At 40.1% G+C, this 13,094-nt stretch overlaps 1 protein-coding gene across 2 annotated transcripts in view; it reads left to right on the top strand.

The window, feature by feature from the left end:
- DUSP16 (dual specificity phosphatase 16) overlaps nucleotides 1–13,094 on the top strand; it is a 92,666-nt gene that overhangs the window by 50,470 nt on the left and 29,102 nt on the right. The gene's annotated exons all lie outside the window — the stretch shown is intronic.

Raw genomic sequence — 13,094 nt, 5'->3', positions numbered from 1 at the left:
TATGGTTAAAGGCCAAATACTCATTTCTTTGTTTTGAGTTAAACTTAACTATTGTAGTTAGACCTAAAAGTGAAAAAAAAAAAAAAGTATTAGACTCTTTACACATTTTCAGTATAACAAGGATCTAGATTCAGATAAGAGTTCTGTGTAATAAATGTATAGTTTTGGTTTAATGGAATTGATTACTGTGCCTTCCTCATGGAAGTATAATAGAACCTGATCTTACTGGTTACAGATTTTGCTGTTTGTGCTATTATCATCAATTCTGTTCTCTAATTTGGTGTTTCTTCTCCTTTGTGTGGAGAAGGGAAATCTTCAGTAAATCCATTTCAAATCCTGTAGGCCTTTGGTAAATGAGATTGAAATTAATGGATTTCAGTAAAAGTATACTAATTATTAAGGAATTGACTGCTCTTGTGTCTAAAACCCTACAGTGACTGAGAGTCACTGAAAATAGATCTTGTATACACAGATACACACACAATGGAATGTTCAGCCTTAAAAAAGAAGGAAATCCTACCATTTTGCAACAATATGGGTGGACCTGGAGGAAATTATGCTAATTGAAATAAGCCAGACACAGAAAGACAAATACTGCATGGTATCACTTACATGTGGATCTAAAAGAGTCAAATTCATAAAAACAGTAGAATGGTGGTTACCAGGGGCTGGAGGGCTGGGGAAATGGGGAGGTTCTGGTTAAAGAGTACAAACTTTCAGTTATATGATGAGTAAGTTCTAGAGACCTAATGTACAGCACAGTGACTATGCTTAACAATAAATGCATTGTATACTTAAAATTTGCTGAAAGAGTAGATCTTAAGTGTTCTCACCACAACAAAAAGAACGTTGCTGTGTGAGGCAAGGTAGTCATTCCAAGTGTATGTGTATATCACATCGTCATGCTGTATACCTTAGATAAAATTTTTGTTAATCATATTTCAGTAAAGTTGGGGGAAAAGGTTGCTGTTTGCTCACTGGCTGCTGTGTATTGCTGGCTCTGTGTCTGAGTCTCAGTTGGCGTGAGTTCATCTAAATTGGATCATCTTTCCTCCGATTGCTACCTGCCATTGTGGAAAGTCAGCTCATGTCCCTTCCCAGCTACCAGTGGCTAAGACATATGCCTGAGACTGTCTGTTGAAAAAAACAGACTAGAGAGCCAACTTGAGATTAAAGATAGTCCTTTAGTTCCCCATCCTGATATTGTACACAAGCCAAACAAAAGCACCCCAGATGACAACAGTAACATCAGTCTTCCCTTGCCCCAGTTGTGGCAGCTGTGTGGTCTAGAGAAACACCAGGTCCAGCATTTTCTTCAGCCCTTTCACTCACACAGCTTCTCAGTGTTTGATGGGTGATTCCATGGTTGTGCCTTGGACTGGGCTCTCCGGGGTAAGGATACTGGAAAAGCAAAAGTCTTGCTCTTGTCCTTCAGAATCTAGTGGTTAATTTGGGGAAATGCACCTAAAGTGGATGAAACAAAGAGAAGTATATGATTATCTGCTAAAATGTATGATACGGTGATAAGGGATGATTCGGTATAGTCTGCAGAAGTTAAGGAAGACTTGATTAGGGCAATGGAATTTTAAACCTTAAAAGATGAATAAGATTTAGGTGGGGAGGGTTCTTTGCATTCTGAGGGGGAAAGAGAACGTGACTGAAAATGTCAGGAATGAACATAGATTTGGATGGGTAATGAGGAGACCAGAGTGGATTTTTCGTGAAGGAGAGAAATGGGAATTGAGAGGACATCAGATCAAATTATGTAAGCTCTTTAAATCAGGAGGAGGAATTTGTACTTTAAGGTGATGGGTGTTCTGAGCTACTAGAGATTTGGTTGCAACACCTGTCATCTCTTAGTCACCAGATCTTTCTTCCAACCTCTTGGATCTGTCTGATTTTCTGCTCTTCTGCTACCATGAAGTCAACCGAACGTCATTCCTCCCCTCAGATCACTCCAGGAGCCTCTTAACTCATCTATTCACATGCTCTGTCTTGCCTCCTTCCAATCCATTGCTCACACTGCAGCCAAAGTTATATTTTTATTTTGTATTTTTAAACTAATTCGGATTACATCACTTCCCAGTTTCATCAGTACTCTTAAAATACAAAATTTTAAACTGATTCACAAGGCCCTGCAGTGGCTGGCTTCTGCCTCCCTTGCTAACTTCATCCAGTGCCACTTTTAAGTCCTCAGTTGTTTTGCCTCAGCTCCTTAGGCATCCTCCCTATCGCTCTAAACCTACAACATCATGCACCCTGGGCCTTCACAGAGGCTCTCTCCTCTGCCCTGGCCTCTCTCTGCTATTTACCTAGGTGTTTCCTGCTAGATTCTAACATGGTTGTCAAGACTTTCCTAGCTACCAGGCAAAGTTGGTTTCCCTACACCTTTGCCCACCTACCATAATTAGTTAATTATTCATCTGATTATCTGGTTGAAGTTTATCCCATAAAACCATAAACTCCGGAGAAGGCCCTCTGTTTTGGTCACCACTGTTCCATTACCTAGCACTATGTGAAGCTCATAGCAGGTGCTATTTAATGTTTTTTGAACTTATATGTGAAATGCAGTTATCCCTTTCTTCCTCACTGCTGTATGAGGTTGTCAAACTGTATAGTTGGCCAAAGAGGAGGATGTAAACAGAATAAAATACCCAGAAGTGGTCTTACGGGAGAGCCTGTTGCTAGATGGATTAGAAAGCTTTGCACTTCACATAGATAGCCTGAGAAGTGAGCTGTATATTCACGGACAGTTGACGAGTTAGTCGGATTTTATTCTTGAGTCATTCTCCAGATACTAGACTTGTATTCCTTTTTCCTCTTGACTCATCAAGTTTCCCCTATTGATAATCTCATTTCATTATGTATTTTGATGATGATTATAGACATATCCAACAGCCACACCATCCTTGTCTGGGGTGTAATCATAGTTGGTGTTCACTGGTTTCCTATGGGATATGCCCTGATTCTCTGAGCCATGGAGGTGTATTATGGGACTCTTCACACCATTATGGAGTCCTGCACCATTTGGGAGCATCAGAAAAAATTTTCTTTCCCTTTCATATAAAGTCCTGTGGATATGGCAGAATCATAGTAAGGATTCAGTGTTGGCTTTTGGATAACCAAAGTGGCACTCACCAATTTTATCTTTTTTCCTGTAGTAGAAGAATGTTTTTTTTTTTCTTGCCCTGTGCCTTCCCACTCACCCTGAGAGTCTTCTGGGGCATTGTGGTCTAGGAATAGGAAGCAGAGTTTGTGCCCCCACCCATACCAATATAGCTTCTGGCTTTGAATGAATCAGGAAATCCTTCGGAACACCAAAAATATATAAGACTTATGTCCATCAACAGCTATTCATTGTAACAAGGAAGGATTCAATAAACATTTATTGAATTCTGCTTATGTGCCAGGCACTATGCTAAATGCTGAGGCGATTACAAAGGAGTATAAGACATAATTCTTATTCATAAGCAGCTCACAATAGCTGGAGAAGTAAGACAGGTCACAAAACACACACAATCATTTCACAGTTACTAGGCCCATGGTAAATTTCAAATGATTGGTATGAATTTTATAGAGCCTCTAAGCTGGCAAAACCATCTCTAGATATGCTGGTCAAGGAGACTTTTTTTTTTTTCTTTTAATGCAACAGAATTAGGGAAGATAATATCATGAAACTTTTGTCTTAATGATGAGTATATATAGGTTTTTAGAGGGTTTGGGTGCAAAATGTATTTTGTTGATTTTGGGAACATACTGCTATAGAAGAGGTATAACTTGTGCTTGTCTGTGGCTTAGAAGGAAATATAAAATGGATTGTAAAGACTTCAGAGGCCTAAAGGTGGGAAAGCACAGATGTGTTAGGCAAACAGTAAGGAGACTAATTTGTCTGGTGCGTGTAGAGTGGAGGTAGAGGAAATTAGCCTGGAAGTTGGATTGGATTGGGATTAGACTATGAAGGATTTTTTTTTTTTTTTTTTTTTTTTCAAGAGACAGGATCAGCTGGGCATGGTGGCTCATGCCTGTAATTCCAGCACTTTGGGAGGCCAAGGCAGGTGGATCACCTGAGCTCAGGAGTTTGAGACCACCCTGGCCAACATGGTGAAACCCCGTATCTACTAAAAATACAAAAAATTAGCTGGATGTGGTGGCAGGCGCCTGTAATCCCAGCTATTGGAGAGGTGGAAGCAGGAGAATTGCTTGATCCTGGGAGGCAGAGGTTGCAGTGAACTACAGTCACGCCACTATGGTCTAGCTTGGGCAACAGGAACAAAACTCCATCTCAAAAAAAACCAAGAGGCAGGATCTTGTCCTGTTGCCCAGGCTGGAGTACAGTGGTGTGACCATAGCCCACTGCAGCACCTCCCAGGCTCAAGGAATCCTCCTGTCTTAGCCTCCAAGTAGTGAGGACTGCATGTGCATGCTGCCATGCTCCACTAATTATTTTTATTTTTTGTAGAGACAGGGTCTCACCATGTTGCCCAGGCTGGTCTCAAACTCCTGGGGACTCAAGGGATCCTCCCACCTTGGCCTCCCAAAGCACCTGCATTGTGGGAGTGAGCCACCACACCTGACCAGATTATGGAGCATCTTGATTGTCTGGCTAAGAATGTTGGATTTTATTCTGTGGGTATTTGAAATCAGAGAGTAAAGTTTAAAAATAAAATCTTTATTTTTGAATGCTTAACCTAGTAGCAGAGTAGAATTCAGGTAGAAAAAACAATAAGTGGGTCAGAGAAGGCTGTTACTGAATTCGTGTGAGCCTGAGGTGTGAAGACTAGGGTGGTGTAAATAGACAGGAAGGCAGTGATGGAGGAGACCTCATGGAGGAGACTCAGTGTGTTGGGTGCTGGCTGAGTGCTACCCAGGGGCCTGCAGGAACGGTGCTGAGGTGAACAGGGGCACCGAAGGAAAGAGACAGGGGTTTGGGCTTTGAGTTTATTTTTAAATTGTCAGTAGGTCTTTCCAGTGGAAATGACCAGAGAGGGTTGAGAATGTTAGACTGATGTTTGGGACATTAAGCCCAAAAGGACAAACTGGGAAATCTTTGATTTTCGGTTTAAAATGAGCAAATGTGGCCGGACATGTTGGCTCATACCTGTAATCCCAGGACTTTGAGAGGCTGAGGTGGGCAGATTGCTTGAGCTCAGGAGTTCGCACGAGACCAGCCTGGCAACATGGCAAGACTCCATCTTTACCAAAAATACATTAAAAAAAAATCTGGGCATGGTGGTGTGCACCTGGGGTCCTAGCTACTCGAGAGGATCGCTTGAGCCCCAGCTGCTGGAGGTTGCAGTGAGCCAAGGTCGCACCACTTGGCCAAGGCGCAGTGGTTCACACCTGTGATCCCAGCACTTTGGGAGGCCGAGGCGGGCAGATCACGAAGTCAAGAGATCGAGACCATCCTGGCCAACATGGTGAAACCCTGTCTTTACTAAAAATACAAAAATTAGCTGAGTAGTGAGTGCCTGTAGTCCCAGTTACTTGGGAGGCTGAGGCAGGAGAGGCACTTGAACCCGATCGGGTTCTCCTGCCTTAGCCTCCCGAGTAACTGGGAGCCAAGATTGCACCACTGCACTCCCAGCCTGTCAACAGAGCGACACTCCATCTCAAAAAAAAAAAGAAAGAAAAGAAAAAAGAAATTGTACCACTGTAACTCTAGATTGAGTGAAAGAGCTCGAAAAAAGAGAATGAGAAAATGTGATTTCCTTAATAACCCTCTCTTTCTGTGCTGATGGAAGTAGAGTTCTTCTAACTCCTTCCTTCTCAGGAAGTTCCAGGATACTGTTCCCTTGGCAGTTGTCTTTCCTATTTTAAGGTCACGGGGGACTAGACAGGATTTTCTCTGTGACTTTGGCTCTCCTACTTACAGAGCTTGTTAATTTTATTCAGCCAAGTGGTAGATTCTGGCTATATTCTTTTTGATTGGTTATTCTGGTTACATTCTTTAGAACAATCTTTGTTTGTTTAAGGGTGTTTGTTTTAAGATGACTATTTTCTGGGCATAGTTATGTATTGCCAATTTAAAAGATCAGCAAAATAGTTATCACTTTAAATCTTCTGAGAACTCTTCCTTCTAGAATAACAAACACATCTGGATGTTGCCAATTGAGTTGATTTAGATATTATATTGTTATAATAAGATCTGGACATTCTGAGTCATAAGAAATTATGAGTTGCATAATTTTAGTGTTTAGTGATTTGTGTGCTGGTACTTTGAAAATGTTTCATTCATTTGTTGTATATGTCATAGCTACCAAAATTAGATAGAATTTCCCATTTCCCAGCTGTGTCATGTGATAGAGCTGTTTAATATAGGGTTTGCTTTTATGGAGGCGTCTTTTATATAAGTTTTGTGAGCTGTAAGCTACTTGTCAGCCTTCCTGAAAGGTCTCCACAGAAATGCATATCTATCCGCTCTCCTCTTGGTCTGTGCTCCAGTAGATAGGGAGTGGATGGAATAAGAGCTTAAAATTAATGCTTTAGATCTTTTGGGATTTTTCTCTGTAGTGCAGCTCATTGGAGAGTTGGCTATGTGGGAAATAGATGGAATGCTGCTAATGTTGTGGAAAATAGGCCACACTCTCTACCTTCCTAGAAATAATTTACCAAAGCTGTGTGGCTTGGCTTATCCAGTTCAAAATATCTACATTGAAAATTAGTTGCATATTTTGTTTGCTTTCTTTAGGGGTATGAAATTATGTTGCTTTTCTTTTTCTTTTCTTCAACTAGTTTCAACTCTCCATGTTTACTGTCTGCTGATCCTGGAAGAATTTTAACCGTACTTTAGTCTGTTTTTGAGGGTCTAGAGAACAAAGTTGCCTAAATCAGACATGTCAGACTAAGGCATAATAGAATTACTCTTAAGAGCAATTAAAGTACTTTACTGTGAAATAAACATTTTCAGTATTTTCCATTTTTGATGTTAGAGTTGCGCCTGTGTGTGATAGTAAAGCAACAGATTTTCTTTCCAGTATGGAGAGAAGAGAGAACTGTCCTCTACAGTTGCAGGTGTACTTCAGTTTTTCACGTTTTCTAAAATAAGCAAATGAAAGGATTGTGTTTATGTTACAAAAAGGGAGTTTTGTTTTACCAAGAAATTACACTACATGAGAACTACAAAAGAATTTAACTGCATAGTTCAAAAACTGTGAAACCATATGAACTATTTGCAAATGATTTAAAATACAAAAGTTAAATTTGCATATGACTTTTTAGAAAAATGCCCTCCATAAAGTAGAATTTTGTATCAATATTATTTCTTTGTATAACCGTGGAATCCATTCACAATATAGGGTGGGAGGGCAGTTCTCTTTGATTCTGCCTTCCTTGAAGGCAGCTCTGTCAATTGATAAATCTCTGGTGACTTGCTCCCTGTTTGAATGAAGGGGTGGAAAGGTCCTCCGTCTCTCCCTCCAGGAAACCATCTTTAAAGTCATGGAATTGCCATTTATCTCTAGTTTAGCTAAAAGGATAGGGATCTGTTTTAGAACTTTGGCCTTAAAAACATTTTAAGAATATCACTAAGCCACAATAAAGTGCTACTTTTGTTTATTATGTAAATATACTTTCATTTTAAGAAAATACCGTGATTTATAACTGATTGCATGGGTGAGAGGGAAGAGAAAAGAGTGACTAATGGGAATTGTTTAGTAGAGTTGTTATATGTATTTTATTTTACTTGGCAGATTTTTCCCTCCCAAAATGGAATGGTGATTCACATATAACTTTGACAGAAAATCATATTTATGATTGGAATTGTGCAGGAGGTGCTTTAAAGGAAAATGTTTTCATGGCTGAGTTAGGACAAGGTGTTATCTAAATCAGGAATGCCTTAGAAGTGATACCAAATGTTTTATCTGTCTGAAGTAGTATCTATGTTTTTATTTGTAAACATGCATTCTTTTGGTTGGATTTATGGAAGACTAGCAAACCAGAAATATGGGTTTTAGCATTGCGGTCTGGCTGCCTATGAGGCCAAGATGATTTTCTGCCTGCAGGGACTGTCCATCCCTGTTTCTCAGCGGGCTGGAAGTGTCTGTGTATTTGTCTTCCTTTCTCTTAGCATAGATACTTCCAGGTAGGGGGGCCACATCATTCTTAGGTTCAGGTCCGTGTTAGGGAAACACATGTAAGTTACTATGACTCTTGTTTTCTGCATTCCCAGATGATAAACAGCATAAAATTAGGAATAGTAGAAACTTGGCAAGATTGGACAGTGAGTCAGGTCTTTAGATGAATTTTAAAAATCTGTAAAAATGTTTTCAAGAAACTTTTCAGCTTTTCGGTACTGCTTTTCACGGTAAATAGCAGATTTACCGTGAACTGATGTTATGTCTTGTAATGAAATCTAGCTTGGAGTCCATGGGACAACAAAGTTATGACAAAGACAGATAAGAGGACACTTACTTTGTGTCTCTGTCAGCCATTTAAGAGCAGAAAGTTTGCATAAATGAACTTTTCTTCTGAAGTAGATCTTGGTTGTAAGAGAACTTATGAAAGGAAGAGGGACATTTTAAACATGTTTCAAAACTGAGTTGCTGGTGAGGCCGCAGATAGTTTTTAGAGGTTCAAGGGAAATCAGGCAATGTCTCATCTGTTGTTAATTAATGAAATGAAACTGGAGTCACTAGAGTGCAGCAGTGAATGAAAGGTCAGTGAATGGAAAAAACTGTCAATGAAGGAGGATGTCAGCAGAGTGGAACATTGTCATAGATAAAGATCAGGGAAAATGTACTCTGGCTGAGGTAGTGTTTTCTGGAAGTGACTGGGAGCCACAGTTTGGGACATTTCAAGCCAAACTGAGCACTAAATGAATGTTCTGATTGCAGCTAAATCTGCTAAATATTTTTAAAATATTTGTTTGCATTCGTTCTAGAGATCAGTTGAAAAGATTTGTGAAAAAGAAGCTTCTTGTTTTGTAACGTGTTTTACAATTTAGTGTTGCTTTGTTTGGCTCTTGTTTTGAGGCTGAATAATGGTTTCTTTCTCTCTTTTATTTGTTTTCTGTCTCAGAATTTTCTAGAGCCACACTTACTTTTGAGGTCCACCGAAGGTAAAGTGATCTAGGATCACTGTACTAATTAACGATAGAGCTGGACCTCAAATAGCCTGGCTGATGGCTTAGTTTATGACTATTGCAAAATTGCATCTCCTCTGAAAGTTGTTCTGTGGCGGGTGACCTGAAAGCCAAGACACAGTCTCAGCTTTACTACCAACCTGTAAATGGTGGTCATGAACAAACCAGTGACCATATTTACTTTTCACCTAGTTCATCTGTAAACTTTGTTATTGGTGTCATGTGAAATTGCCTTTAAAGAGATTCTCCTTTCTCTGGTCTTGTCAGATCTTTCTTCTCCCTCATTGAAGCTTTTGAACGATATAGCTTTCGGGATATAGCTTCCATCACTTTGGGAGAGGGCCATGGGCTTTTGCCGGGACCCCATGAATATCATCAACAAGGCTGTCCCTGCATTCAAGGGAGAGTGGAAGCTAATTCCATAGGATTTACAAAAGTAGACTTAAAACCTGGCTCTTGTAATTATTATATTACGTGATTCTGAGCCTTTATTACGTGAGTCTGAACCTATATTATGTGATTCTGAGCTTTATCTGTAAATGGGAATAGTAATAACACCTACCTCATAGCAGAGTTGTAAGAGTACGTAAACACCTATAGAGTGCTTAGGGTAATGTCAGTCACATGATAAATGTTCAGTACGTTCTATGAGTACATAAGGTTAAAATGGAATTCAAGTGGCATTTCCTGGGATTCTCTGGTTTCTCTTTGAGAACATTTACTGGAATATGGTTTTGTTGTATGTATGTATGTATTCTTTTGAGACACGGTCTTGCTTTGCAACCCAGGCCTGGAGTGCAGTGGTGCGATCACAGCTCACTTCATCCTCAACCTCCTAGGCTCAAGCAATCCCCCCATCTCAGCCTCCCAAGTAGCTGGAACTACAGGAATACACCACCACACCCGGCTAATTTTTGCATTTTTTGGTAGAGATGGGGCTTTTCCATGTTTCCTAGGTCATTTTGTTGGATTAAATGACAAGCATTCCATGAACTATTTAGAACCAGAAGAGAAAAAAATATGAAAACAGTTCTTTAGAGAAACACCAGAACTGGCAGGGCGCAGTGGCTCATTCCTGTAATCCCAGCAGAGGCCAAGGTAGGCAGATCGCTTGAGCCTAGAAGTTCAAGACCAGCCTTGGAAACAGAGGGAGACCCTGTCTCTACAAAAAATACAAAAATTAGCTAGGTGTGGTGGCGCTCACCTGTACCCCTGGCTACTCAGGAGGCTGAGGTGGGAGGATCGCTTGAGCCTGGGAGACAAAGGTTGCAGTGAGCCGAAATCATGCCATTCTAGCCTAGGCAACAGAGTGAGACCCTGTCTCAAAAAAAAAGAAAAAAAAAAAGAAACGCCAGAACTACATGTTAACAGATGTTAAAATTTAACATCATACAATTAAATTATAATTAAAATAGTGCTTGTCAGTTGTTAGGTTGGGTAGGTGTAAGAAAAGGAAAGAATGATGAGAATCTTTAACATTTATTGTTACAAGAACTACCTTGGGGAAAAAACTCACTTTAAATAATGTCTGTATTATTCAATTAGAGAGACTGAAAAGAAACTAAACACGAATAGAAACAAAAGCATAAATTCTAAACAGTGGGCACTCATATACCAATATTGGCTGATCCCCCTTTTTTGAGATTGTCTGTGGGTTATACTTGTAGGTGTAGGAGTTCTCATTAACTCCATTTTAGCAGTTGCTTTGACCCCAGTGTAGCATTTCATAAGTGTGAATTCCACTAGCTATTGATATATTTTAGGGGGAATTCCATGGTCAGATAAGTTTGGGGAAACTTACTAGACTTCAATAAATGAAACCAGTTTCTTTGAAGATGCTTTTCAGAGCTTTTAATACATTAATATGTGCTGTGACTCTCAGGGAGCTAGGATATGCAATATTTCTCTTACTTTTTGGAGCACTATCCTGTCTGTCAGCTTCTGACGCTAGTGCTTTGGGGCACACTTTGGGAAATGTAACCTTACAGGCATTCCTTTTTCTACTTGTGTCTCAGATGAGTCCTAAGGAGGTATAGCTAAGCAATCAGCTGTAGATCAGAGGTGGAGGAAGGCCTCACAGATGGCACTAGGTCCTGAATGTCTGATCACTATAACAAAAAAAAAACAACCATTGCTACTTCTTGAGTGCTTTACTTTATGCCAGGCACAAAATACTTGTGATATATTAACTAACTCTCTCAATAACTCTGTGAGGTATTATTTTATCCTTGTTTTATAGATGAGGAAGCTAAGAGTCGGAGGGCTTTTAAGCAGCTTGACAGATCAGACACCTAGGCAGTGGTAAAGCCAGGACAGCAACTCTGGTACAAGGCTTGTGCTCTTACTTTCTCTGCTGTATAATCATGGGGCTTGCTCACATGTGTATGCTGTATGTACTTCTACGTGTGCATGCATGGGGCGGTGCGAGGGTGGTATTCTTGGACAAGAGAACAACATAGATCTTGGACAAGAGAGCAACATGGAACTGTGAAATAACTGAGTTTTGTGTGGCTGGAGGTCATAATTGGAAATGGTAAGAAATGAAACCATGAAACTGTAAGGTACAGATCCTGAGGAACTATGACACAAAGGAATTTGTGATTTCTAGAACGGATCTATGGATTCAGCCCATCAGGCTACCTTAAGAACTTCAGTAAGTGGAAGAACTTTAACTGCTTGTGTGTTAAAAAATATATAGACAGACACTTAGGTTGGAGGCCAGGCCACTCTTTTACATTCTGCAGGTGACATAGTTGTCAACTGCCTACCATTCTGCTGCGCTGAGGACCCTGCACTGAGCCCAAGGCGTCTGGCTGAATTATGCCTGAGTTGAACAAGGCAAAATGAGAGATGACTCCCTCTCAACTTCCTGCACTTCTAGGAGTTTTGAAGTAGGGGAAGGTCTAATACAATGTAACTCAAGGAGATGAAGATAAATACTTCAATGAGATTTCAGGGTCTTGTTCAAGGCTCAGTTAAAAAGGTACTATCTTCTAATAAGACTTAACATGTTATTTGTTGTTGTTTTTTGTTTTTGAGACAGAGTCTTGCTCTATCGCCCAGGCTAGAGTGCAGTATGGTGCCATGTCAGCTCACTGCAACCTCCACCTTCCAGGTTCAAGCAATTCTTCTGCCTCAGCCTACCAAGTAGCTGGGATTACAGGTGTCCACCACCACACCTGGCTAATTTTTGTATTTTTAGTAGAGATGGGGCTTCACCATGTTAGCCAGGCTGGTCTCAAACTCCTGACTTCGGGCAGTCCGCCCGCCTTGGCCTCCCAAAGTGCTGGGATTACAGGTGTGAGCCACCAAGCTGGGCCTTGTTTTTTAATTTAGTATTAAAAATATATGAGTATCTCCTGTCAAACAAATCTCCTTGGCGCGGACTTAGTGGATAATGAGGGTTTGGATAGCAAGGCATTTATCTGAAAATTTATCAGAATCTGTTTGGATCCTGTGTTTGGATTTGGATAACAAGAATGTTTAGGTTGGAAAGCAAATACCTTACTCATTTTTTCTTTTCCCAGAGGGAGTGAAAGCACCTCCTTTGGCTATATAGATTTCAGTCCATTGAGTGTGGCAAGACTGTGACTTAGTGAAGGTCATGGAGCAGATCATTATAAGGACAGGACTAGAAAAAAACCGAATTCTTCTAATTCTGAGTCCAGTCATCTTGCCATAAAGCCTTCCTGTACCCTAAGTAATTAGTCTGTCAGCACTTCTTTATAGTACTTGCTGAGATGAACAGGAGCTCTCCAGACATCAGTGGTAATTACAGAGACCTTGACTAACTGCCCAGGGAATCCCAAGAACTTGATAGAGTATTTGTAGGTGGGAGTATGTTTATGGTATCTTTGCAATAAAAAAAACTTGTATGGTAGAAAGATTTAAAGTTAATTGTAGAAAGAATTTTTAACTTGATCAATTTTATTTCGAAGAAGTTGCATTCAGACTCAGTTCTCATTTCTTTTTTTTTTTTTTTTTTTTTTTTTTTTTTTTTTTTTTTTTTTTTTTT

Source organism: Cebus imitator, unplaced genomic scaffold, assembly GCF_001604975.1.
Source record: "Cebus imitator isolate Cc_AM_T3 unplaced genomic scaffold, Cebus_imitator-1.0 Scaffold2, whole genome shotgun sequence".
NCBI classification, from domain to species: domain Eukaryota; kingdom Metazoa; phylum Chordata; class Mammalia; order Primates; family Cebidae; genus Cebus; species Cebus imitator.
This window is presented reverse-complemented; position numbering and strand designations above follow the sequence as displayed.